Below are 27,206 nucleotides of genomic sequence, written 5' to 3' on the forward strand. Positions count from 1 at the left end.
TGAAATAATACATCAAATTGAAGAGTATTTAATGCTCTAAAAATATAAGATAAGCATTGATTCATGCAATGCATTGTTGGAGAGTTATAACTATAAGCCTTGAAAGAGCCAAAAAGTGGATGAAAACCTGTTACGGTATTTAAAGAATTTTACACTTTCAAGAGAGAATATCTCGGGAACTTAATAAAATGTTACATCATATATATTCAATATCTCGTCAATTTAAAAAACTCCACTGAAAAAATATTGAAAATCTATCAAGCTTCAAATTTGAATGTTTATAGTTGTATATGTGGTTTGAACGCATTTCGCCTTAATATAAGCATATTTTATATACGATAAGCAAAAATTTGAAAAATGCAACTTTTTTCAATTGTTTTTCATTCGATGCATGTTTTCTCACAAGTAGATATACGACAAAAATGCATTTTCTCTACTAAATAATTATTATTAAATACTATGCAGTGTGCAATATTATTTTAAATATTTTGAAAAATGTGCACAATGCAATAGAACCGTAGAGTGCTGCGATCTTTGGAGAGTTGCTCGTACTAAGTACTAGGTCACGTGTCACGTGATATAGTGCCAAGCAATGCTGAGCTCTGTTGAGAGCAAGCACAACTATTTTAGTATTGGTACAATAATATATAATATATTATGCGAATCATCTATTTCTATTTGCTTTCTATAATCATCTATTTATGTTGCTAATTAAATTGATGGTTTTTGAAAAGTAAATAGCATGAGGTGTCAGAAAATCAAAGTTGAATCAATGATTTTGTACGTTGAGTGTTGGTAGCATGATATCTCGTGTGATTAGGTTGGCCAGATTGAGTCAGTTTGTTGTTCTTTCGTTCTTTGTGTATTGTGTTTTTGACAGTCTTGTTCTCTCATCTTGGCGTGTATGTACTAAAATAGTGGTTTGTGATGTGTAAAATTGTTTAATTTATTGATTAATAATTAGTAAATAATACTGTGTTATTAAAAAAAGTGCTTAATCCGTGAAGAATCTTTCAAAAGAATGAATACCTGCTTATTGGATTAGATATTCTAGCATCACTAAGGTAATCACGTTATGTTTGTAGGTTATATTTTCATGTTATTTCTTGTATGATTTGTAAAAAATGATAATTATAATGCTGACAGTTTATGCTACGACTCAATCCCAATATACTTGATATTTTGATTGAAATCCAGGAAATTGAATTTGTCATGTGTACTTGCTACAACAACCTGAAAATTTTCAAAACCACTCGGTTTTCCGGTATTGACATGAGGTGCAGAATTTTAAACATTTTCAAGTTGAGATATCTAGAGAATCGTATCCGATACCTATTATCTCATTGTTCCATTTATATCTTTGAGATACCTAATAGTTTTCGTTAATTTATTGTAATTTTTTAATTTTAGTTAGGCTACGGACACCACATGGGAATGCTACATGATTTTCTGATTTCTAAGCTTTCTAGTTTTGTTTCCATAGAGCAGTCATGCATTTATAACTAGACTTCTAAGTTCTAGACATCTGGAGAACTTTTTATGGGGGGCTTGGACTAAAATTTTATATAACTTAGGCCTATTTGAAAGGGGCACGTATTTGAACTTGAGGGGGTTGAACACCCATGTTTGTAATATTTCTTTTATCGAACCTTAGTTTATCTTCCATTCAGCGTAAGTTATAGCCTAAAGCTTAATCAACTCTCTGAAATATAATTATTATGATAAGATAAATACTAGATAATCTATGTAGTCTATAAGGATTAAAGTATAACAAAATTGTAATTTTTGACTAAGCTGTATCAATATAGTAGGACCTTTATATTATTATTGAAAAAATGTAGTCCTCAACAACATCTTTGTAGCTAGGAGGCTAGGACACAGGAGGTGGCTTCTGCCGAATATGCGCCTCTCCCAATGTATTTGGGTGAGACACACACACACACACACACTAGATTCGGCTGCCGCCACTGACTTGTCGTCTCAGAACTTTTTTATGCAAAAAAGTGAATTGATGCGTTTGAAGCAAACGGCACATAATTTAATATCGTAGACAAAAGATAGGAACTAATTTCTCTAAATTGTAGCTTACTATATTTTGTATGTATACCTACTAAACATGTATATACAGACGAGTCTGTACAGCCGCGAATGCGCTGCGTTTCATGTTCGAAATCAAACTCAAATTTATTTATTCATAAAGAGTTACATTACAAAATAATAGTGTAACAAATAATTAATGAATATTTACTACTCTGCGTGGATGCTTTGTCCGTGTGCAGGGAAATGTTTTCGGCTGACTTGGCGAAAAACTACCTTGTTTTTCTCTGCCCTTATTTAAACGAAAAATTCATTCTCTAAAAAACACACACACACATTTCTAACAGTAGACCAAACAAATTCAAATGGCACAAACTAAATGAAAATCCAAATTGAATCATGCTTAATAGAATATAACAAAATATGTAAAGGTATGATATTTAAACTCAACTGTATGGTACATCAATTTTTAAATCATTCTACAATCCTTGACAACATAACATTTTACAAGCTTTATCAAGAGTTAGTATTACCCAAAACAATAACAACATTTTCTAATTTACAAAAGCAATGAGAGACAATTTCTAACTAGTGAAGCAAAAACATTTTTCCGAATCTTTGCGCTTTCTTTGTTGCATTCAAACAGGACCTCCGATATACTATATAGGAATTATATATAGGTATATAGGAAGTCCTGATTCAAAGTTTTATCTCATTTTTTCATTTCAGTTATGAAAATACTCACTTAATTATTACAATATTTTATATTTTTTGCAATAACATGATAACATCCAATTATCAACTGAATCAGTGACATGAAATGTGATCATTTTCATTGATTCTAATAATTTTTCATATTTTTTAGTAGGCTGCCTCTTTCTATCACAGTCTTCCATCAGCTCTGTCACAATAAAGAGCCAAATCAATTTGACATAAATTATATCAAAAAGTGCCATAAATAAATATTTAGAAAAATTTTAAATAAAAATTTTAAACTAGATTAGGCTAGATATTTTGACTGACAGTATCAGTACTGTATGAGAATTGAGTAATGACATCAAGTATAATTTCTGGTAGACAGGCTATAATCACCAGAAAGTTTAACATTATATATACAATGTAGGGTAAAAGCAACGTTAGTAGACAGTCTAATAACTTTGGGGTAGGGGCTATTGAACTCTCAATATTCTCAATTACGGTACAGCAAATCTCATTGTGACCCAAAAATATTATTTCTGCCAACTCCAAAGTACTTCAGTCAAAAAAATGGGTTGATTGGTGTGCATTGATATCACAAGCGTCTTCAATTTTATCATTGCAGTCAAAATCTATACCTTAATACCTTCAGCTTCATCCATTACCCACAATTGCGGGATCGATGGCGTCAAAAAAACAAAACACGTACAAACACATGAAAAAAAACTATCACTGTAGCCTACATGAATTCTATTTGCTATTACGTTTTCAAGTTCCTCTCACGCATCTCACTCCATTTCATGTCAAGTTAGAACAATCTTGTCAAGCAGAATAGATCGATCATAGATCTCAATCATTGAATTAATCTTACAATCTAATTAAATAATAGATCCGCTATGGCAAGGACTAGGAGTTTTTTATTTTTCTCTTGAAATATTGAAGAAGTTTTTACTTTCTCATTGAAGGTTTTTATTGCATCTAGCTTTAGAATGTTATTCATTCATTTAATTTATCTCTGAAGAATAATAGATATCATGAATTTTTTATAGTTCAATTTTTTAGATAGTTCAATTTTTTATTGAATAAAATAGGAGGAGGCTCAATCAATTCTCATTAGCATATTCTACAGATAATGTTTTACTTTTTTTAATTCAGTCATATTTTTGAACTAAAATCCTTTATTTGTAAAGCAAATCGGTTCTACATGCGGAGCTTTTTATAGTAGATTGAATGTTTTTAACATTTATCTTACATTGGAATAATTACATTCATATTTATCTTTGGAATTATTTATTTCATTCTACCTAACCCAAAAGAAATGAATAAGAGTAGCATATAGTTGAATAGAATAGATAGCTGTCTTTATTTTTACTTAGGAGGGCGGAGTTAGGGCGCAGCCGGCCCTCTCTTACACTCAACTCTCCAATACAAAGCTGAATATTCAAGATTAAACAATTCAAATTGAGAAGAAATATATACAATATTACAAACAAGGTTGACAAATATTATTGAAATACAGAATAATGATCAATGTAGAAAAAAATAAAAAAAACCTAAATTATAATTAATATATAAAAAGAAATTAAAAACTGAAAATTATACAATTTTACTAAAGAAGAAGTAGAAACAGAGAAAGAAGAAGAAGAAGATGAATAAAAAGTAAAAGAAGAGGAAGAGAGAGAGATAATAGATATTGAATTGTTTTGAAAAATAGAAGAAGAAGAAAGAAAAATCGCCAAAGAACCCTGTGCTAGGTCCAATCTATAGTTGATTGATATTTGATAAATTCGGATTGTGAGGGTAAGCAAATCGAAAATCAATCGTTGTCATTTCAATTTCTCTTTCCAATTTATTTGCTATCAGAAATAAATCGTCCCATTGGTTGAAGCGAAGTTCGGAAATCGTGGGTCGCTGCAAGTGAGAGAGAAGGGTGGAAAATTTGGGGTTGCTGAATGGTGGGGTGGCACTGGCAAACGTGAATCATAAATTGTTTTGTAGGGGTGCAAACGCTGTTATCAGGCTTCCTTTTGTGGGACTTCCAGAGCAATGCAACTGTGCAGTGTACCATAGCTGTATTCCAGCAAACTCTAGACATTGAATTTTCCTGTAAACAAGAAGTAAGATACAACATGTGTAAATATTGATGTCTTCCAATCATTATGTTCACTAACTTCCAATCAATATTTTAATCATTCAATTTTGTGTGATTATGATCTATAAAAGACGGTGGATTAAATTCTAGTTTGCTATAAATTACAATATTCTAATTTATAACCATTTAGTTAATGGAATACTAGAAGTTTTTTTAAATTGAAAATCTGTATTTTTGTTTTGGAGTGTACATTTTTGTGTGGTTCAATGATGTGGAACTGTTGATATGGACTGTTGTAAAACTTGGAATCTAACCAGTTTTGGGCTCGATCCTGTGGAACAGTACTATCTTTTAAGAAATTTAAATAGGTATTAGAATTCAGGATTGATTGATACAGGACTGCTTTTTTAATAAAAAACCAGTCTTGATTGTGTGAGCCAGTTGAAATTTAAACGTTCAAACTACTTCAAGAAGAAATAATATCAGTACAAAATTACGTAAGGTAGACACAACTGCATAATGAGTAAATAATAATTTTGTTTCATTTTGAGAGTGAAATCGAATAATTATTGCTGCTACACATTTCTATTGGTTGGTAGACTAGAGTAGACAGCTAGAGATCCGGAAGATCTAGCAGGAAGAGTACAGTTGATTTCCATTTTCACATAATAGTTGGTGGCCAGGGCCAGTCTAGAAGTAATTAAACTTCCGAGAAAACTTATGAATAGAGAAAACTAACCGGGATGCGAACGCTGGGCGCCATGAACACTTGAATTGTGTGAGAAACTCTCGCACGCGAACTATACAGTCTATATAAAATGTTATTTAGTATATACAGGTGCATAATAAGCACTACACATGGAAGTGAGCTTTATGCTTTGTGAACAGAACTAGGGTGCAGACGTCCCTGAACTGTTCTGGTCAACGTAGAAGAAAGCCCATAAAAAATTTGCACCTGTCCATTCAAAAGATCTTCATTCTACTCGGCCAGTTCAGGCACAAACAATTTACAATGAGTGAAGGACTTTGAGGTGACTATCAACAGTGAAGAAGCAAACTGGAGAAGACTGTATTATATCCGGTCGGTCATGCTCCAGTGTTTTGTTGAATGAAGATGTATGGCTTGATATAAAACTAAAACACACCTGTTGAGTAAGTCATTAATGAGTGCAAAGTGATACAGGCACAGAAATTTATTTAAAGTAAGAGCGTGTTTTCTGGGTCTACTTTTATGTTTTCCTTCGTAAAATTTTGAGCCTGATACTTTGGACAAGGAACTGTTTTCCATAATGTTAGCAGGTTGAACTGTGTTTGACATGTTACGAAATTCAATGCTATATTGAGAAGCTATCGGCAATCTAAATGGTCATGTACATCGAAAAAGGACGTTTTTTAATAAAGTTATGCATGTTTGTTAATTCTAGTTTATCCTTGACAATAGTGCCCTTTAGGTAATAACGCCCAATGACAGACAGGTGTAGTCGATTAGTGAATTCTGTTACAGGTTTTATACTGATACTTTTGTAGTCGATCCAGCAACATGTTTTAAAAATTCAACATAACTATAGCAAGAAGATTAGTTTTGAACGACTTGGGAATAAGTCTAAAAAAGTAAATTGATTCGGAAGTATAAGTAGTCTATAACTGTAAACCAAAATAATATTCACAATTTTTAAATTATTATGCACTTTAACTTGAGTTATGCATTTTATTTATTAATTTATTCAACTTATTGAAATTATAGCATCAGGCAAGTGAATAAATCACGAGTTTAAAGTGAACAACATACAAAATGCTAACAAATAATTGGTATTGAAGGAAGATGTTTCAGTCACTAATTAAATGACTTATTCATGAAGAATTGGAAATATAACACAATGAAAGAATGAAATCAATGTAGAATAGTGAAATAGGTACTTGAGAGAGGAACAACAATTTATGCCTTCTCCCCAGCAGTTACAACTTCTTATAACCGGAAATGTGAATAAAGAAGGTGTAGATTGACGTCTATGCAGAGTAGGCCTACGGCTGAGGGGAATGTACACATAGGATACGACATATGGGGTGCGGGAGGATTGAGGCACAAAAAGATAATAGTCTAATAAACGTTTTGGGTGGAGCTGATGTCTATTTTGAAGAATATAAACAATCTATCAAATCACAGATAGTCTCAGTAGTATTTAGGAGCAAATTTAAGGAATGACATTACTTTCAAATACTGTATTACAAAAAAATGAAATATATTTTAAAAAAATATTATTTTAACAAGAAACCCATCTAAGAGAAGATTGGCATTTCTCTGTAGAAATTTGTGAGTTTATAAGTATTGCTATTTTAAGAAATTTCTATTTTAATTGTGATTTGGTTAACTTGAAAGCGTCTGTCGGAGCCAACCACAGTAATGTTCTGTACTCAACTTCCCACGGATGTAAAATGAGTTCATCGTCTAGTGCTGGTCTCAACTCAACCAAAACTACAAATTGCTATACTAACCAACTAAAACTGAAATAAGTCTAGTTTATGACTCATGTGTTCGTCATTTGCCACTCCTTCCTTCATTATTGTCACAGTTTCCTTTCTCGAATAAATAAAGTAAGAAACCGTTCATTTTCAGTTATCTATGACATGAGATAAATTATTCATCCATTCCATGGAAAATAGAAAGAAAATGAAACAGTCTCTTACTACCTTAATTTATTAAACCAATGTCCAAACATAGGCCTAATAATTGTCCAAACCGAGATTGTAATAGTAATTATCTCACCAAGATAAATTGAAATCAATATCAATGAGATACACAATGAATATTTTGCCAACTTTCAAAAGATTCAACTTGTAAACAGAAATGTTTTCCAGGCGCAACAGTAAAATTTTCAGCTTGAAAAATTCAGCATTTTTAGTGATTTGTAATAGCTCTGTCGTCTTATAATCATTACACTTTGTTGATGATGACCTCGTAGATCTTATTGAGTTTATAAGAATGACGGGTGGAATTTCGAATTTGCCATAAAAAATGTGACTTCATGAACAGATGGACTTAGTGATTTATCAGTGCCAAAGGCTACATTGTATTTTATTCCACTGGTAACTTCGAAACTCTAATCAATTGATATGCTTGCATATGGATGCAAGCCGCCCATAAATGTATAGTTTGTGAGATTTGATTTAGTTCGAGATAGTTTGTGATATAGATTGAACTGAGTTCAATGCAGCTAGAACAACATACCTATAACCGTCATCACGATACAGGTTCCAAGTTTAAGAACTAGTTATGAAAACTAGATATTCATGAAAAATACAATGTAGGTGCACTGTATATTACTACATTGCTGATAAGCCTTCTGACCATTCCTTACAAATAAAATTCTTGAGGACATTATTCCTAAATACCGTACACATCTCTGAGGCTCTATCGGGTCAGGATAATCTACTAGCGCATCATTTATAAATACCAATGTATGGACGGACGGTTTGTATAGTTGGCCCCGGGACTACCGTCCTGGAACGGAAATACAAACTGGCCCCCATCAAGCCTGGTGCTTGCTAGCAGCCAGCCAAGCGAGAACGTGCAAGTGAAGTTAATAGATGCTTAAACAGTACCCGAGGATGGGATGGTAACAGAGGAGGGGATGGTAGAAGGAGTAAAAAGGATGAAGAGGAGAAGGAGGATGTTACTACAGTCGATCTATGCACGCACCTTTGGATTGCATTGCTGTGCTATGCTATGCTCAGTTCGACAAGTTTGTTTTCCACCTGACTATACTTACATTAGTCTTCCCTTCCTATTAATTTATCCTAGCAGTATGAAAAATTCTATCTAGAATTTCTTGCATCTATATTATAACAGGATTATTTTTGTGTTCTCATCTATCAGCAATATATAAAGCTTCTTCAATTAATTTATCTTCATACTCTAACTGCACACATAAATAAAACGGTACAAGACGTTTACATACATGTAGTGATGAGAAATGTGACATCAAATTTTGAAGAAAATTAAAATTATTAAATAATTAGTGTACTGCGGTACAACAAGAGTGTATTTCCCATCCATATAGCACGACAGCAACATTCACATACCTTATAATGTTATCATTGACTAACTACCTCACATTTCCATATGCTATTTGTAATCAATATTAATTTAACCACGCATATTTGTGTTACATATTTCTTGAATTGCATTGTTTCTTACAATAACTATGTATTCATCCTTTTTCTGGGTGTACAGTACCAAGTGGAAGAAAATTATAGAAAATCCATCAGCAATATTAGATTTTTTTCATTTACAGTATTATGATTAATTATTGCATATTCCGTGATCTTTATGATGATCTCTAGCTGATCTTTATGATGATATGTATGGCTGAACATGAGTGAAGTGAATATTTTACTCAAAAGTCTTCTTCTCAAACAGTTCTTTATGCTGAACTAGGGCTGTGTAATGTACAATGTGATAATCCATAAATGCTTTCAGCCTTATCTTATCTGCCTAATAGCTCAATGGGAATCGCCAGGTCCAGTCACTTGTATTTTTGCACTTGAAAATGAAGTCTAAAGATGCTACTTGGCTTTCATTCAAGTATGCAATATTCTATGCAATAATATTATACATAGTATCAAATTCTCCTCTTCAAAATTATTTTTATTGTTTGTCAATTAGGATAGTGAGTGCATGTCATAATCAATATTATTCTGATTCTGCTCAGTTTGATAGCGTTACTTTTTTAATTGCAGGAAATGATTTATTAACTTCTGATCGGAAGTGCATTATACTGGTAGGTCATCATTATAATCTTTGTTATTAAATTAGGATCAAATAAATTGTTTATTTCTAATATCGTTTTTCTTTTCATAATTTCAGAAGTGGCCTAAGGCTATCGGTCCTGGAGCAGGCTTCTACTTATAGAAACTAGAGGTGAGCTGAAGTATAATATTCTAGCATGAATAGCACTCGACATTTAAAAATGAAAAAATCAATATCAAGTAGTACCAATTTAATCAATTTTCAACTTCACGGAACCCTGGTTCATTTTAATTTGTTTTGATGATTTGTAAAAGAATAAGTTAAATGTTATAGTTTCATTTTTTCTCACAGACATGAAAAGAGTAGTTATGATTGGCACATATCACCATATTTTGTTATGCTTCGAAGGTGCATCTAAGTTTTGAGAGACTTATGGATCAATTAGTTTGACGGGGAAATAAGATAATTTTGCATTTAAAGGTTTCGTATACTTGCTCTTAGCATAGAAGTGAAAGTTTAACGAACCTATCAAGCTATCAAAGACTTGCAGGAAATGATTTATTAACTTCTGATCGGAAGTGCATTATACTGGTAGGTCATCATCTTAATCTTTGTTATTAAATTAGGATCAAATAAATTGTCTTGATTTCTCCAATCTAGTTAATACACGTGAATTTTTTTTCTAAATGTTGGACTTTAAAAAATCCTTGTTACAATTTCATCCAATTAAATCCAATTTAAAATCCATGTTACATCTCCATTTACTACATGTTGCACTACTAGAATCTGAAAACATTCACTTCTTCCATATTAATAGTCTCTTGATAATTTCTAATAAACTATTTTACTTTCGGTACTAAATTATTTATTACTGTACTTTCTGTAAATTATTCTACTTACTTTATAAAAGGAAAGTAAAATTCACCAACATGGCTAAAATCAGAGTTTTGGCCTTTCTTCTCAAATTCTGTTATTACAGTTGAATAGATTTACTGTACTTTGTGAATAGCTTTTAACGCTTCATGAGTGATACATTGAGCTATAGTAAATAACGAATATGGTATCTTCCAGTCTCCAATCTTTTGAAAAACCTCTCCAAATTTCGGGCGTTGTCGTTATCTTGCACATGGCCTTTTGCTCTCTAAAACTCCTTGTCCTTATCTTTTAGAATCGTCCTCTAATGTTTATTTATCCGGTAAAAATTTGTAGTGTGCCACTCAGTAAGAATTTTAAATGCATCTACCCTCTACTCATCCTATACCTTTCTTCATCTACTCAGTCCACCTCTTAATGTTAATACATTTTTAAAGTGCGAGGCTTTTCCTTTCTTCTATAAAATAGAAGTAGCAGAAGTCACCAGATTGAGTCCTCCAAAATTGTTCAAGTTAAATTCACCTATAGATACACAAAAACTCCAAATAGTTTTTATGCATTGAAGATGCCTTTTATCAATATCATTTTGAGTCGTCAAACGCTTCATCAAAGAATGAAAGAAGAGTTGAATATTTTTTAATTTTGTATTTGAAAATACGCAAAGATATTCTGTCTTCAGTGCCCTGAGTTGTAAGTACTGAGGAAAAATGTAAAATGTGAATTTTATTCATCATCTTTTACGAAATCACTTATTACTAAAATGATATTAGAAGAGGACAATTCTCAATGAAATCAGAGGAAAAGAACTTGGATAGCACAGATAATCGCATAAAACATGAGTTGAACAGCGTTGCGAACAACTAGCATGAATGAAAGAAGAGAAATTTGAACTGTAGTTTGTAGTTGCTAATTATCATTTGGTTCATGAACTTGCCTGAGCTTGAGCTTGTACTTACATGAAAATGGCAATTAGTGTTAATTATTCAAAGGCAACTAGTTGGCAGGAAGCTCGAGCATGCTCGCGTTCAGCCTCATTAACTCAACGCAGGACCATGCAATCTGGACCAGTAACCTAAAAATAGTGCGCCCATACAGAGATCATTCATTTTTGGAATATTTCCATTCCATAAATCACCAATCCCCAGATTTGTATTTATCCACATAACAAAGAAAAATCAGCTCTAGAATAGAGCAGTTGAACAGTTAAATAGTTTTATGAATTTTAAAAAGTGAATTTGATTGAATTAGACATTGAATACATTTCAAAATATAACTTGATAGGCCCAATTGAATTACAGCACTCAATGAATAAATCAAGAAAAATAATGAATATTGGTTATTGATAGAATCTATGGTCTGATAGAATTGGTTATTAAATAAATGTGAAAAAATTTAATCTTTTCGAATTAGTTGCTGAATAAATTTGGAAAAATAAAATTCTAACTCAAATTCAAAACATATTGACCTACTTTTTTGACCATTGTATGAATAAAAAATTTGAGGATTGAACAGTTTTGGGCTGTGTCTGTAGGTCCTTCCACAATCATTTTAATGAATAGTGTTTTGTGTATCATTGAATAGATAAATAAATAAAAAATGAGTTCAATTACTACATTACTATTTTAAAATAATTGTGGTAGAACTCAAGGAGAAAGTGATAATCAATATTTTTAGTACACAATAATGTAAAATGTGTAATGAAGACATCCGATTTGAAGAGAATCTACTCTGTACGGAAGAAAAATTAAAGTTGTCAAATGTAATTGAATGAAAATTTATCATTATTCATCTGAAAATGGTCATGAAAATATCAGTTGGAACTCAAAAGCAAAACAGCTTTGTAATAATATATTATGAGAAGTCCTCATTCTTTCATGATAATTGAAAAAATCACGTTTGTGGAAGCTCAAATAATCTATTTTCCTGTCAGACGAGATCTGAATTCATAGAGTTTTGAAGATGATGTAGGAAATTGAAAATATGATGTTGTGTTGTAGATGAAGTTGAAGCATCTAGTCGAGGAATTTTTAATTAGATGACGTACACAATTTAAAGGTACTGTTACTGTTGAATGTGAAGTAGAGAAATGGAAAGTACATAAGGGACGACAGATGGACACAGAAAGTAATGGGATGATGATTAGAGGATGGAAAGTAATGGAGAGTTAATAGACTGACATGATATGAAATATAGGATGCAGAGGAAGAGGAAGAGGAAGACCAAGTAGATGTTCAATGACTGACTTGTGAGCAGCTGGGATGAGTAGCTTCAAGTAAATTTGGAGAAGACCTACATCACCAAATTTAACTTTTTTGTGACCCACTTCTTTAATAATTGTACTATTAACAAGCTGTGAAATAAGAATTCTATATAAAATTATGTTCAGAAGGAGAAGATTTATACTACTTAACGCTTTGATAAGCCTTGGTAGTATCATATTATGTGGAACTTATACCTTGTCGAAAGTTAATTGAATGAGAATAAATATTTGTCTGGTGAAAAGAAAGGTTTTGTAGTTTAATGGAATCATAACCTCGATTCAGTAGGATTTTGTTGTCCAATCAGAATGCTGTGGAAGATTACTGTTCAAATGTCTTGATTCCATTTAAGGTTGGGGAAAATTAGAGGAATGATTACTTCCAAGATGTCTAAATGCCAAATACGTCTAAGACGTCTCAAATAGACAATTCGAAAAGGTTTTTTTTTAGTTTGTTGTTACAACTCATTAGGATGGTTTGAGAATGAAGGTGACTCGGTAATTGAGTTGCAAAGATGGGATTGAGAGCATTCGCAACTTATTAACGCTGGTTCACCTACTTCTCCATGTGCTATTGTTTAATATGCTGCTATTCTCATTAGTTTGCTTCCAGAACAATCATTAATGACCCAGGGTTATTATTGACACGTATTAAAGGAATTAATCAGTTTTCGTATTAAAGGAATTAATCAGTTTTTCTGTCTTCCCGTATTATATAAAAATAACAGATAGGCCTACTCTTTTCACTAACCGTTGTTGGAATGTTGTCAACCTAAATCTTATGTAAAATAGTCGTATTTACAATAGCCGTATAAGTATTAGTACTCAATATATATTTCAGTACCTAATACCTCATGAAATCATGTTTGTATCTAAACTAACATTATTGCATGATTATATTATGAGAAATTATCTTTTTTTTCTTGGGGCTCTGGGCTGAAAATACTTATTCATAGATAAAACTGTATTTGTTAATTATTATGGAAACTCTTAACTCATAGTAAATGATATCTACTGTATCAAATGAAATGTGCTTTCCGTATATAGATGAACGGAATAATGCCTGAGAGAAGTTTTTATGGTAGACAAAATTGGTACATATCAGGATTTGTAACGGAATAATGTTGCCTGACGCTTTTTATTGTGGGTGGTTCCGGATGTATCTTATAGTGGAATTGCGTGATGTTCGGTAATTTTTAAATCCTCCATTACCCACCGAGATTGACAAATCCAAATTGTAGGGTGTGAGAATGACTCGTGTTTGTTGATTTATGTTCTTATGGTTGTCTTTTCTTTTTTTTTGTCACTCTACCGCTAGGCTTGTACTACAGTTGTGATAATTTAGAAGAGTTTTTGTTTTGATTTTTTACATTGTGGAACGAAAACTTACCAAGTATCTAACATTCAAAATAATATTTATTTTTCCAATGGCTTTATTGAATAAATATTTTTTATTTTGATGGTGTAGAGATAATAATTTCAAGATATCTTGGAAGAAAAAGTTGACAATACATTAAGAATTGAGGTTCAAATAATGGCAGTAGCTGATTAGGTAAGGCCTGAAGTTAGGGCAAATTGAAATCTAGTTATATTGTAGATCTGTAGCATGATGTGTTGCTGTAACAACAACAGACCGGAATGGATATTAACCTTATTTTGAATGCCGTTTTATGGCCCAGTGCAACTGGTATCTTAGTAGATAGAATAGATAGCAACTGGGTTTATGTAGAGAACAATTGAGTAACTTCCACCACAAAGTATGAAAACCTATATTCTCTCTTTTCTGTGCTTTGACGTATCCTATGAATAGGGAATGCCCTAAACCCACCTCAAGCTGTGTTATTGTAAAAATGAATTCAACTTTCTTTACTCTAATCCGAGTTTAAAACTTCTTACAAACTTCCTTTAGTTGGAGAAACTAAAAATGATTTTAATAGCTTAGCAAGATAATTTTGTCGTTTGACGAGTGCCAAATTATATAACAAAGAAAGTGCATTTAATTTGTAGGAAGTAATCTGCAATCTTTCTGTTAGGTGTTATCTTTTGATAATGTTGCGCAATAGAGCAATAGACTTGTCAGTTCAATCTCTTTTCTGTTCTTCTCATTCCAATTGCCGTGTAATATTACCACCGAGCAACTAGTAATTACTAATAATTGAAATGGCTCATTAACTGTTCTGTGCTCTGTTTCTGTGGCACTCAGAGGCAGCGGATAGTTCCTTAAAATTGTCCCAATTCATTGTTCAGTGATGAAGAAAGTCTTGTAAATGACATCATGATCAGATTATGTAATAAAGAACGTCCCAATCGTAGTTTAATGAGAGAAAAGATAGTCTTGTGAATTACATTATGTTCATGATGTACAAATTGAAGGATGATCAATGAAATCATGCCCAGGACATTCAAATAATGTACACATAAATTGAACAAATTAAGGAATGATTTGGATTTAATCGGCAATGAACATTTGAATAAGATTCTAAATTGATGTACTTCTATGCAATTAAATACAGTATTATTGTGTACTATGTAAATAAGTAAGCTCGGAAAATGTGTCAAATCAGTTTTAGACTATTCAGTGAAGAGTGAGAGAGTGATTAATTGTTCAATTAAGAACGCCTGATTTACACAACTACATTGTTCTGATAAACTATGCGTCAACTGATCCCAAATATAATATGATCTCATATAATATGATATAATAAAATATCATTGAATCCACAAATGAAGAAATACAAATATTCAAATGTGGTTTTAATTTTATTTGTTTATGTGAAAAATTGATCCATTTGAAATGCTTGTTGTTTGTTGTAATGTTCAATGTTGTTTAGGTTCTGTCATAGATAAGACAGTCTTTGACCCGGTTACACAAAAGCCTGTTAATTTTTAACCGTGATCAAATGTAATGTGAACCAATCAGAGAAGTCTTCTTCTCAGAAAGCCTTTTCTGATTGGCTCTCGTGATATTTAATCATGATTAATATTTAACAGGGTTTTGTGCAATCGGCATCAAGTCCAATTAGTCTATGGTTGTATTTTTTATATGGGATTGGAAATCACCAAATGGATGATCTATTGTGAACTGTTTGAAAAAAAATCACTTGTTTTCTTTGTTATTTTGGATACTTCTCACCTTGTAAACTTGATGTTCGCTATGTAAAATTTTCCTTAAAATTAACCATATTTGTCTTATGCTCTAAAGCTGGTGTCCTTAGGACGTAATCTTTAATTTAAAGAAAAGCCTCACAACTGAGTACTTGACTATTCAAGTACCAATCATAAACCTTTTGAACAACTTATCAAATTTTATTTTTCAGGATCAATGACATTGTTTCAAGTCAAGGCTTTACAACATTTTCCTTGAACAATTGAAATATTTGGGTTGAAACCCAGTTTCCCCATAGCAGGTAGAATCAAGTGTAAAGTAGAACTTCTTCAGCGGCGTGATTTTTTCTGGAAGCAGTCTGAAGAAGCGAGTTCATTTTCTGCTTGCACTTGGCGCGTCTGCGGCGTAGACAGACCTACTTCTGCCGCGGTGACACTGCACTACAAAGGTCATCCATCATCCATCCATCTATGGTTGAGGTCAACTGGTGATCGGACCATTTTCCATACCCGGCTGCTTGCTTGCTCATGACAATGACCGCGCTTCTTCTCAACATTTCTCCAGTTTCCATTTTCCTGGTACTTTACCATACTGGGTCGATGATTCTCTCTCTTTCTCAAACACACATTCCTCCTCTTTCTCTCAGCCGATCACTTTCCGATGTAGGACACTTCGTGAACTGAACTGTAACTGTGCGCTCATATTGATACAATGATAATAAGTATCACAGTAATATTTCTCGAATACGTTCCAGATTATTTTGAAGCTTCCATACCATTCAATTTCTAGTCTGCCTGTGAAGAGTAAAGTGATAAAATTTAGCACATTCTCGAATGCGTTCCAGATTATTTTGAAGCTTCCATACTTCAATTTCTAGTCTGCCTATAAAGAGTAAAGTGATAAAATTCAGCAGATTTCCTTTCAATCTTGAAAAGCGTTGAAAATTGAGATTTTCCACTTGTTTGGTTTAATTTTGATACGCTTGCAATTATTAACAGGATTGTTGCTCAGTGTCATTGTCGAATAATTGTAAATTTTAAAGATTGAAATAGGTCTCCCACTAGATATTATGTTGAATTCCATCTCATTAGTTGGAATTGGTGATTATTCGGAAAATAGTTCAAAAAGTCCTGGAAGTTGAGTCTCGATCGAGAATTTGTCGCATGATTCAGCAATTCCAATGTAGTTTTAGTTTGTTAGTTGTTTTGTTATTTATTATAAATATTAATTTCCTGGACTTTGTTCTTAATTAATTAAAAAACTTGAATTTCATGATAAATTAGCTGGCCCGGCGAACTTCGTACCGCCAAATAGTTGATGCATCTCATGACAATCTTTAGCTGGATGCACATCTCAAAATCTATAACCCATATTAACAATCCTCAAATCCAGACCATCCTATTATTTTCTTATTGACCAAATAATCAGTTCAGCATACTCTTCCATGTGCGTGTACGATAAAATCATATCTGACAAATTAATTGATCACGCATATCATTAATCGACGTGTAGTTTAAGCTATGCTATCTTTTTGCATAAATCACATGTGTTTCCCCTTTCACTCCTTTCACTTACTCAAAGCATGCAGGGGATTTAAAACTCTTATAAAAATCTAATGCGTGACCTTGGAAAATAGCTAGAAAATTAATTGCTCCACAAACTTTTTAAATAATTGGTGAGTGACGATGAACCCTTATGTCGGAATTGTAATTGGAGAATCGAGAGTTTCGATAGAAATCAATGGTACAAAATTGATTACTTTTATCAGTAAGAACTTCAAATACCAAATTTTATTAGAAACTTACAGGTAACTCATGCCCCGCAAGGGTCCAAGTAAAACCTTGACCTACTGAAATCTTGAAGAATTGAAGGGACTTGAATAGGCCTATATCCATTCTCGGTGAATTAAGTCTTAAAAAGATCGATTAATAATAAATCTGAATAAGTAACTGTATATGTGTCTAATAACTAAAATATGTAATAACTGTAACTAATATAAATGTAACTGAATGAGTAACTGATATTTGAATAAGTAACTGGCTTCAGGGGATTTTAGTGGATTTCATTTATATAGATAATTATCCAACTCCAAAATAAATAATTTACTAAAAATCAATTAATTCTAAACACCGAAGACAGCAGAATTATTCGAAACAAAGCAATGTTTTTAACCTGAGGCCGCACTGCTGGATGGTTACACACAGAACAGTCATTTTGTTTTTAGTCGGGGGGCTTAGAATAAAAATACATTGGTGGTTATGGAGCAGCACACACTCTTGTCTACTATCTATCGACGGCTGTTGGATGACGCAATGATTATAACTGCTGATTTTTATTTCTCTGTGTGACCAGCTCCTCAAAGTAGGAGAAAATTCTAGGAGAACACTCTTACTTCTTCTCTGTGCCAGCTCACAAATCTTCTCCCATAAGGATTACATGTAAACTTCGAAGGACCGTAGGAAAGAGTCCTGAAGTCGGATTATAAATTTGATAGGCCATAAACCTGGTCCTAAACATAACGAACACAACTAAAACAAATCATGAAATTCGGTTTACACATAAAAAAGTTATTGAATGTCAAAATTTGAGGCTCGATTTTTATTTATAAAGATGTATAAATTTCAACCACTTATCGGAAACTAAATCGCCTATGAAATATCGCAGTAGCCAGAACTGAAATGCTACTTGAGTTCGTCAAGGTCTAGCAACAGTTCTTTCCAATATTTTATGAATTTTAAACCTTTATGAATAATGTAAAGGAGAGCTCATCTGAACTTGGACTTGATTCGTTTGTTTTCAGTGAGCCAACTATTCCTTTCAAGGAGTTGTCTGTTTGTTTCGAGAGAGCTTTAATAATTCAAGTTCCCTTCCAAGTTGAGATTTCCTCGCCGACTAATTTGAAACAAACTGAATAGAATTACGATCTTGGCCTTGTCCGCTCACTTGTCCGAGTCACAAATTTGTGTCCGGCCTTCTCAATAATAAGTTGCGGCCGGCGCAGTCCAAGTTCTATTGAGAGGTTGAGGCTGTTTGTCGCGTTAATTTCCATGGCACCCGAAGCAAATGCCAATTGTGTCGGCGCGGCGGCTGCTCTAATGAAAATTGACGCCGGCCACTAAACACTGTCAGTTGATCTTGCTACCACATAAGGCAATGAACTGATATGTCCATTTCCATTTCAGACTCAGATATGTACACACTTGCTTCACAGAGGAATGCTTCATACCAATAAAAAAGAATGTCACTTTATGCCACTTGTTCTTCCGTATCACTAATTCTTGATAGCATACTCCGAAGTTTTAAATATTGATAATTTTTTAATATATTTCTAGCTGTGTTCACGTCAACAAATATAAAAATGAAATTATGTACATTATCTATACCTACCTCTTGGCTCTTTGGTATTTTCAGTGCAATAATCATTTTTGAGGCTTACGCTTATATTTCTGTAATTGAAATTCATTATAATATTCACTCGTAATCTCTGGTCCCATTATCTACTTTTATGTACACCTCAATTCTATTTTTATGTAATACCTCAATGGAGGTATTATTTATTTGTACAGTTCACATGACATTGTAATTAAATAATCATGTTTTATTTTATAGCATTGTTTTGTTGATATAGCAATTCATAGTTACTATACACACTTTATTTTAAAAAAACGCTACCGTATGAAAACAATTACTTCTTACTAAGAGTCATACCGAACTACTGTACTCCAAAGCATGAACTTGCATAATAAACGTACACCACATTCATCTTTCAAGTCAATCTACGAGGCTTGCCACAAATTTTTGTAATGGAGATTAGAAGAAAAAGTTGTGTTCCAGGCTGTATGGAAACATTGAAGAGTGCTGGACTCACCTCTTGACTCCACCAAGCCACATTGCATGCGCTTTCAGTCCTGACTCCTGAGAGCTAACCATGCATTATTCATAATGTACCTTGGTGTTCCTTGCATATTTAATGGCTCCTCCTTCAATTTCGCCTGCTCATTAGTTTTTTCTTATCTCATTTTGTGTTGAGCCGTTGACCCTGGCTGCTCTTGACCTCTCATCACTCCGTATTGTCTGCCACGCTCGTATCATTTGCGGAAACTACTGTTTATCTAGATATTCAGTTTTTGCCTTGAATTGGTGGCGAACATACATCGCCAATATTTCAGTTGAATAATTGAGATAAAAGTGAATTAGTAACGACCATCCGATTTAATTTCGATATTGTAAGGTCGATGTGGTAATTGGCACAGAATACTTTCAAACTCTGAAAACGTCTTCATTTTTGTGAGAATTTTACTTTAAGCCAACCACGAATTTTGTATTCATTAGTTTTGAAAATTCGTTGTGTACATACATTTAAAACCAACTTATGACTATTAGGTAGTTAATAATATCAATCAAAACTAAAATTTTATTTGAAATTCGAAAATAATGTTCCAGTGTTTTCACAGACATATCAAAATTCATTGGGAATCAAATTTTCCAGTAAGCTTTAATTTTCTGCTGTTGAAAATTCTTCATTGTGAATTTATTCAAGTACTTTTCGTTGCTAATCTTTCAGCTTGTGAAATATACCCACAGACATCTGAAGATGCAAGGAATAATGAGATTATCTGATTTTTAAATTTTAGTGAATTGATCATAACCTACAAACGAAAAAAATGTGTTGAATATTGTAATACAGTAATGTATTACTAGTACGATGACTGTCTCCCACATACATAAAATTGTTCACCTATTCGATTGTCTTTATGTTTCAGGTAAGGAGGACGAATAAAATAGTTGATCCAGAGTAAATTGGTTGCAAAACGTTTCGACTCAGGTACCGTTTATTTCATTTCCTTTTATGTGGCATTAAAGCCCGTTGACACAGATAAAGGATTATTAGTTTGATGATTTTCCAACTCTCTTAGCTTTAGATTCGTCTTTAAGAGACTAAGAAGATTCGCATCAGAAACTTTTCAGTAAGTGGGTTTTGGGTAAGTGGGTGGTGGTAGTAACCCCGGAAGGAAAAAATTGAATGTGAATTTGTTTTTAAAATCTGTATGTGACAGAATCTATGACAATGCGTTTCCAACATAACATCCCAAAGTAAGTGTTTTACTGAGTGAGAATGAAAGTTCAATAAATTTCACATTATCTAATTTATGGTATGTGGTCAAAAAAGCTTTGCTTATCAATGAAGTGACTTCCTTTATTTGCGGAAACCAGGAACTGTAGGTCCGCTTTCTCCCCCTTCGTTACCAACAAAAATAACATGTGTGCGTGGGACACAGCAAAGCTCATTGTTGGCTCTACAGTTCGGTGCTTAATCTGCTATTATTCAGACTTTGTATGTTTGTTGTTCTTGTAATTCGTTAAAATTACATCCGAATTGAATAAAATGGAAAGTAAATGCATTTTTCATCGTTGTTGATGTCTTTAGCTCATCATTCATTGATATAAATTGAATTGAATCATTCGAAAAATTGATGAAAAATTAATTTTCCTAGACAAAAATGACATGCATTTTCAGTAGTGTGTGTAATTTTTGTATGTGTTTTCAGTGTGTTTGTTCTCTTTTTTAAATCACAGTGACTTTTTGAGACATTCCTTTCCCAAAAATCACCTTCAAATCTATCTTCCATGTCTAGTAGACTCAGAAGAAATTGTACATTATACTCATTCTCAAAGATTTTATGTGCCTTTGTGTCTTGGATTTATCCATTTGCCTTCTTTCTTCTAGAGCTAGACTAAAACATTTCCTTTTAGATCTATCTTTATTATTGTCTTTATCTTTTAGCTCCGTGTGCTCCTGACTATTTTAGGCTTCAAAATATTCTCATACTACATATACGCTCAAAAATGTATTTTCCTTACAGTTGTGTTCTCATAATGTATTTTTCATTTGACATTTTAATGAAAAAAGGTCTTACAATTCAATTAACAATTCAATCATTACAATTTTTTCTGGGTTGATAAATAAATACGTACATTAATTTTGTTATGGGAGTCGCTACAAGTCGACTCCAATGTTAATCTCACTAGCAGATCGTTTTATGAACTTTGTTCACAGTTATTTACCTCAAGAGTGATTCAAGGCGCTAAATGTCTACATAAATGTCTACCCGTGCATCTTCATCTACACCGAGTTGGACAGCTTCATCAAATTTTCTTACTAAATTGAGATTGAATTACAGTTTTCCAAACGAAAGTAGAAGAGAAAATAATTAAGTCAAATTGTCCAATTAAATTTAACTGTTTCTGCGGTGTAATAACTAAATGAACGAGCGGTGCAGCGGTGTCCTGAGAGTGTGCGTTAGTGTGCTTGATTTGAACTGGTAGTCATTTTCGAGCGATAAATAGGGAACGCTTTAATCAGTGTGTTGGGCCTAAAAACTGTGCCAAGGCCAGGTATTCATGGTTTCTATATACAAAATGATGTTTGTGAGATCTCTCTTTAACTGCTTGTGATATACGTTCACCCGAATTTTCGAAATACGCCACCACAAACAATTCCTCTGGGCTTGGTCAATCTAGTTTCTATTTTCTCCATTGTCTCTTCAGTGTCTACCTCATTCTTGTACTCTGAAGTTCCAATCTATGTAATATACAAAATATTAGTTTGCAGTGTTACGTACGATAACGGTTTGCGGTCAAGATGTGAATGCTAGGTTTCATTACAAATGTCATTTCTGTTACTATTTAGGAGTTCACTTGAAGAAACCCAATACATGCGGTTAGCTATTGCCTTCTAAGTTGCTACCGATTGCTGCTTTTGATATTCAGATCCATATTAGGAAATCTATGTACATTGGAAATTTTAAGGTAACTGCTACATTTTATCTTAATCGCTTAAAATTTCAATAATTGAATTAATTTCAACAAGTAGAAGGAACTTGTAAGCTCAATCTACTAGTAACGTTTGAGAACTGTTGATGTGACATCTTCCTCGTTTCCCGGAACGAATTTATACAGTGTCCAGGAAAGTGTTGGTTTCACCACAGATAAGACAAAATTTGGTTACATGGTCTAAGGCCATTATTCTCCACTTATCACTATTCCTGTTTGTTAAATCTTCTTATGTGATTATTATGCACATAGATCTACATATCATGCATAGAGACTTCGGTATTACGCCATCATACAATTGAAATATTAATAAATCATTCTTATTTATTTTTTTATTTCATAGCCTATGTTATCTTATTTGGAAAAGATTGATAATAAAAAAAACAGAAAATAATTAGAAATTTCAAAGAATATTGAATAAAAACTTCATTCCTCTGATTTTAGTTCACAGTACTGGGATGTTGGAAACAGATTTATTTCACTTCAAAATATGGAGTTTCTTTTCAAGGTTAGCAGTGTATTGGGCAGATCTTGATTGTACGCAAAGTACCTAAAATACATGTATTCTAGGTACCTTGGTTGTACGGTAGTGAATACCGCTGAGACTTCTTGATTATTGAAAATGAGGGTAGCACGTTTTATGTGCTTGTAATTTTCGAGCCTGGACCAGCTCTTGATGGCAGAAATCATCTTTCAAAAAGATCCGGTACAAGAGATGATCAAGTTTGATAAACTTTCGTTAGCGCACATTTTCCATCATTAGTTGGGAGACGTACATGCAAGGTAGCTTTAGTGAAGGCGGGTTTCATCTTCCCTGGACCTCGTAAAAACTCTCTCCGTTCAGCTTCATTAACTTACAGCTCCTAAATTAGCTTTAAAACATCATATTTCTTAGGTATCGGCTTGTTAGCACTGAAGAAGGTAACATTTTAATAGTGTTCATTCAATAGGGATATCAAAACAGGGTTCTGTATTACGATTAATTTTCAAAATGTGATGGATAATATTAAGGATAGTTCAACTGAAATTATGGATTAAAACCAATCATGAGCTTGTAACTAATTAGGTATCCTGGATTGTTGTTCAGTACTTGGAACTTTCCAATAACTGCATAAGTTATTCATTATTGAGAAAACGTTTTCATGATCCTACAACTTTGAGATTACTTCCATCTTTTGTATTGTACCATTGAGATACCCTCGAATAATGTCAAGTTGAGCATTAAGTCCAACTTAACTAGGATTTTAAAAAAATTAGATCATTGGTATCTCAGAGAAATAGTAAAGACTAACTTTTATTTTAAACTGTAGCACTCACAATGTCTATTGTTCTTGCGTTTTCTCTTTTATTTCTAGCCTTGCTGCTGAATTTTTTATACTTTAGTGCTCACTAGGCAGTTTTCTATTATTTGAACATAAAAACTTGAACCTTTTTGGTAATTTCATAGGCTGTTCAACTATTTACTATTGGTCTTTTTTATGTGAAGAATCTTGCTTTTATACTCAGATTTAGAGTACAATATTTGTAATTTTTATCATAATCTTATCACCTCTTGATTTATTATAAGGCTACAGTATTGATACATCATCAATATATATATACTGTATTTCAATTTTGAAGCCCTCCTGCAATTCTGATGTAATGAATTTTATTTCTCTTCGAAGTTGATTTGAAGAATGAAAGGTGTTTCGTTTATACACCAGTTCGTCAATCATTTTGTTGATCCAGTGTGGCGTTCTACATACGAATACCTTGATTACTTTTTTATTGTTAGGCGTTCCAAACTGTTCAATATTCGTAAATGGCCCTCAATTGTCTCCACATGGCGGTTTCATCACAAGCATTAATATTCAGAGTCTAACCTATTGTTCAATCCCCGCTTATTCAGGCCGACAAAAATAGCTATCATTTATTTGAATGGAATCCTCGAGTTAATTTGTGTCTTTGATTGTCTTAACATTCTTCAAAAAACTTTTTGAAATATAATTTGTTCATTTACAGTTCTAGGATTATATTTTCTTTCCGTTTGTCACTTTCTCTTAGGATGATGTTAAAAATTCATCAGTCATTCGATCTAGTCTACAATCAAGGAAAGATAAAATAAAATACATTTACTTATCCATTCAACCACTTTCATTTACTGACATTGATAGACTCCGCAAATCGAGTATTCTCAAAAACAATATTTTGTAATCCAGATCACAAATTCAATCCGTTTTTATAGTTTTCAATAGATATTACTACGGTGAAGTTGTAATGAACACAAATATTATAGACTGTAGTTTTAGATTATGAGTTGAGCGAAATTAATTTCACAGGAGAATAAATAGGCTGAAGTCTTTATGGAATTTATAATGCGCAGTGACCTTCCCACTTTTCTTGCTTCTTCAGGTTCTTTATTTCCACAATATGGCGTCGAAATGACATGATGTCAATAGAAGAGAACGTAAGGTCTGAGGAATAAGAAAGGCGAGTATAATTCAAGGTTCAGGACATAGAAGAATGTGGCAGTGGACAATGGACAAATGTGGCGGATCAGAGAGTTGACTTTTGACAGAAATCGGCGCTGCCTTCTGCCGGAAAAGCGTCGTTGATCTGGCGAGCAACGCCCTTCCCAAGCCACCGTCCAAAATCGTTTGTCTAGCATTGCATTGTTGCTGCTGCTGCTGCTGCTGCATTGATGTTGGCCGGACAACCAGCTGATTGACACCAGCTTGATCTTCTCAATGTCTCAATAGATAGGACGGCGTCGCGAGGCGGATTACAACGTTACTTCCTGTTCATACATTTCATGTCGATCTAATCATGCTTCTATTATTCGTGTATTATCTCATGTTCATCTAATCATGGTTGCATTATTCTTTGTCGCTGGGTTATGTAGACAATCGCTTTGATTGTTGATTTAGACTCTCCTGCTGGTTGTCAAAGTTTTGCTATCATTCTTTATCATATGATTGATAGTTTTTCATGGTTGTATAGTCTTGGTGAACTGATGATGATCTGAAAATCACTTGAAATCCGGGATCAGCGGATTCAGCTAAAAGGGTTGCTGACCTGAAATAAGTTGAGTAAGAACTATAAGCTGATTCAAGATAGTTGATCTCGTTTAGTGCTATCCAGAAGAAGTGATTTTCTAAAAAGGATCTTGTATTATCAGGGTGTGTCAAGACTCAAAATTTGTCGATTGAAGTAGAGTTAGTTATTTATTTTGAAATATGAATTTTATAGACAATAGGCATATGAAACGAAATGGCACTGATTAATTCACTCACTCATTCATAATCAACGTAACTAAAAACAGAACTAAACAGAACTAACTTTCATTTTTATCTATCAATAAAATGATAGATAACATAATGAATTCGCAATAGAATTATAAATTTTGATGAAAGAGAAAAATATACCTAAGAAAGGCTAGAAGCTAGATGAAATAATTATTGTTGAGTAATTTGGTCATAGACCAAATAAAAAATTGATAATCGAAGTTGTCAGACAATCTCATAAGTTTTAATCCAAATACAATCCCCCATACATGAATCCTATAAGCCTACATACAAGATACAATGTATTTTATTTCAGTATCTTTTTAAAAGTCATGCTTGTACTCAAAGGATTACGCCCATTGACACCAACCACTTTTACATGAACTATTACTATTCTGAGCGAGATAGTCCTTTTTCCAGCATTCTTTCTATCCAATTTCTTGTTAGAAGCAGTACCTGGTGAGTAGCTGGTTAGCATGACCCTTGGTCGACCCGCTGGCATCTGAAAAGCAGTCGGCCTTACCACAGTCACAGACGCAGACGCAGACGCAGCGCAGAGTAGACTGCTTGGGGTCTCGGTGACCTCAATGCTGGCTCGCCATCGCAAACCACCAACCAACACCATCCTAGATAGTAGTTGACTTCTCTAACTTGTGGCTTTTTGCTGTCCTCTTATTTCACAGTCACTTTGCCACTGACTATAGATCTATTCTTACATGTAGACGTGTCTGAATAGTAGCCTATAGAAGACTATGCTTATTGCTTACCGTTTTAGAATAGTTTAGACCTGCTACCTCTTCTACACCGATTTATTCATTAACCATAAACAGTTGATGTAAAGCCTTTCACTGCATTCTGTTAAAAATCTCTACAAATCACTTAGCATACGCCTAGAATATGGGATTAACTCCTAATTTCTATTCTATGATGATTAATGGAGATAAGAAGATACTTTCTTAGCTAATATGGTAATTGTTGATCTGCTCATGTTAGAGGAGTGGTTATTTCAAATTCTAGACTGTACCTTAATGTTTTATGTATGTTTACCTCGCCATCTATTACGTACTTGCATCTGTATTTTATAGAATGGATATTTTTAATTATTCGTCAAGAAATTCTAATAAACATTGATGGTGAGGAGAAAACAAAACTGGCTTCTCGTTGCAAGCAAGTGTAAATGTCATGTCTTCTCATAAACTATCATTTGTATTACCTTTCAACTATAAACATAAAGTTATTCTTGAACTTTTACAATAATAGTTTCAAAAGAAGCTTTGATTTTATTATTCTCGGAAAATATT

General features: G+C 33.1%; 1 protein-coding gene across 4 annotated transcripts in view; it reads left to right on the plus strand.

Moving 5' to 3' along the window:
- Nucleotides 1–604: 604 nt before the first annotated feature.
- Nucleotides 605–27,206, plus strand: part of LOC111051883 (CDC42 small effector protein homolog) — a 72,247-nt gene continuing 45,645 nt past the window's right edge. For 3 of the 4 annotated variants that reach the window (XM_022338473.2, XM_022338481.2, XM_022338466.2), the window contains exons 1-2: nucleotides 605–1,064; nucleotides 9,690–9,743. The gene's annotated coding sequence lies outside the window, so the exon portion shown is untranslated. Of the gene's footprint in view, nucleotides 1,065–9,689; nucleotides 9,744–20,571; nucleotides 20,634–27,206 lie in introns of all 4 variants that reach the window. The other variant, XM_039427278.1, reaches the window with a different exon arrangement.

The sequence above is a fragment of the Nilaparvata lugens genome, chromosome 4 (genome assembly GCF_014356525.2).
Source record: "Nilaparvata lugens isolate BPH chromosome 4, ASM1435652v1, whole genome shotgun sequence".
In the NCBI taxonomy this organism is placed as follows: domain Eukaryota; kingdom Metazoa; phylum Arthropoda; class Insecta; order Hemiptera; family Delphacidae; genus Nilaparvata; species Nilaparvata lugens.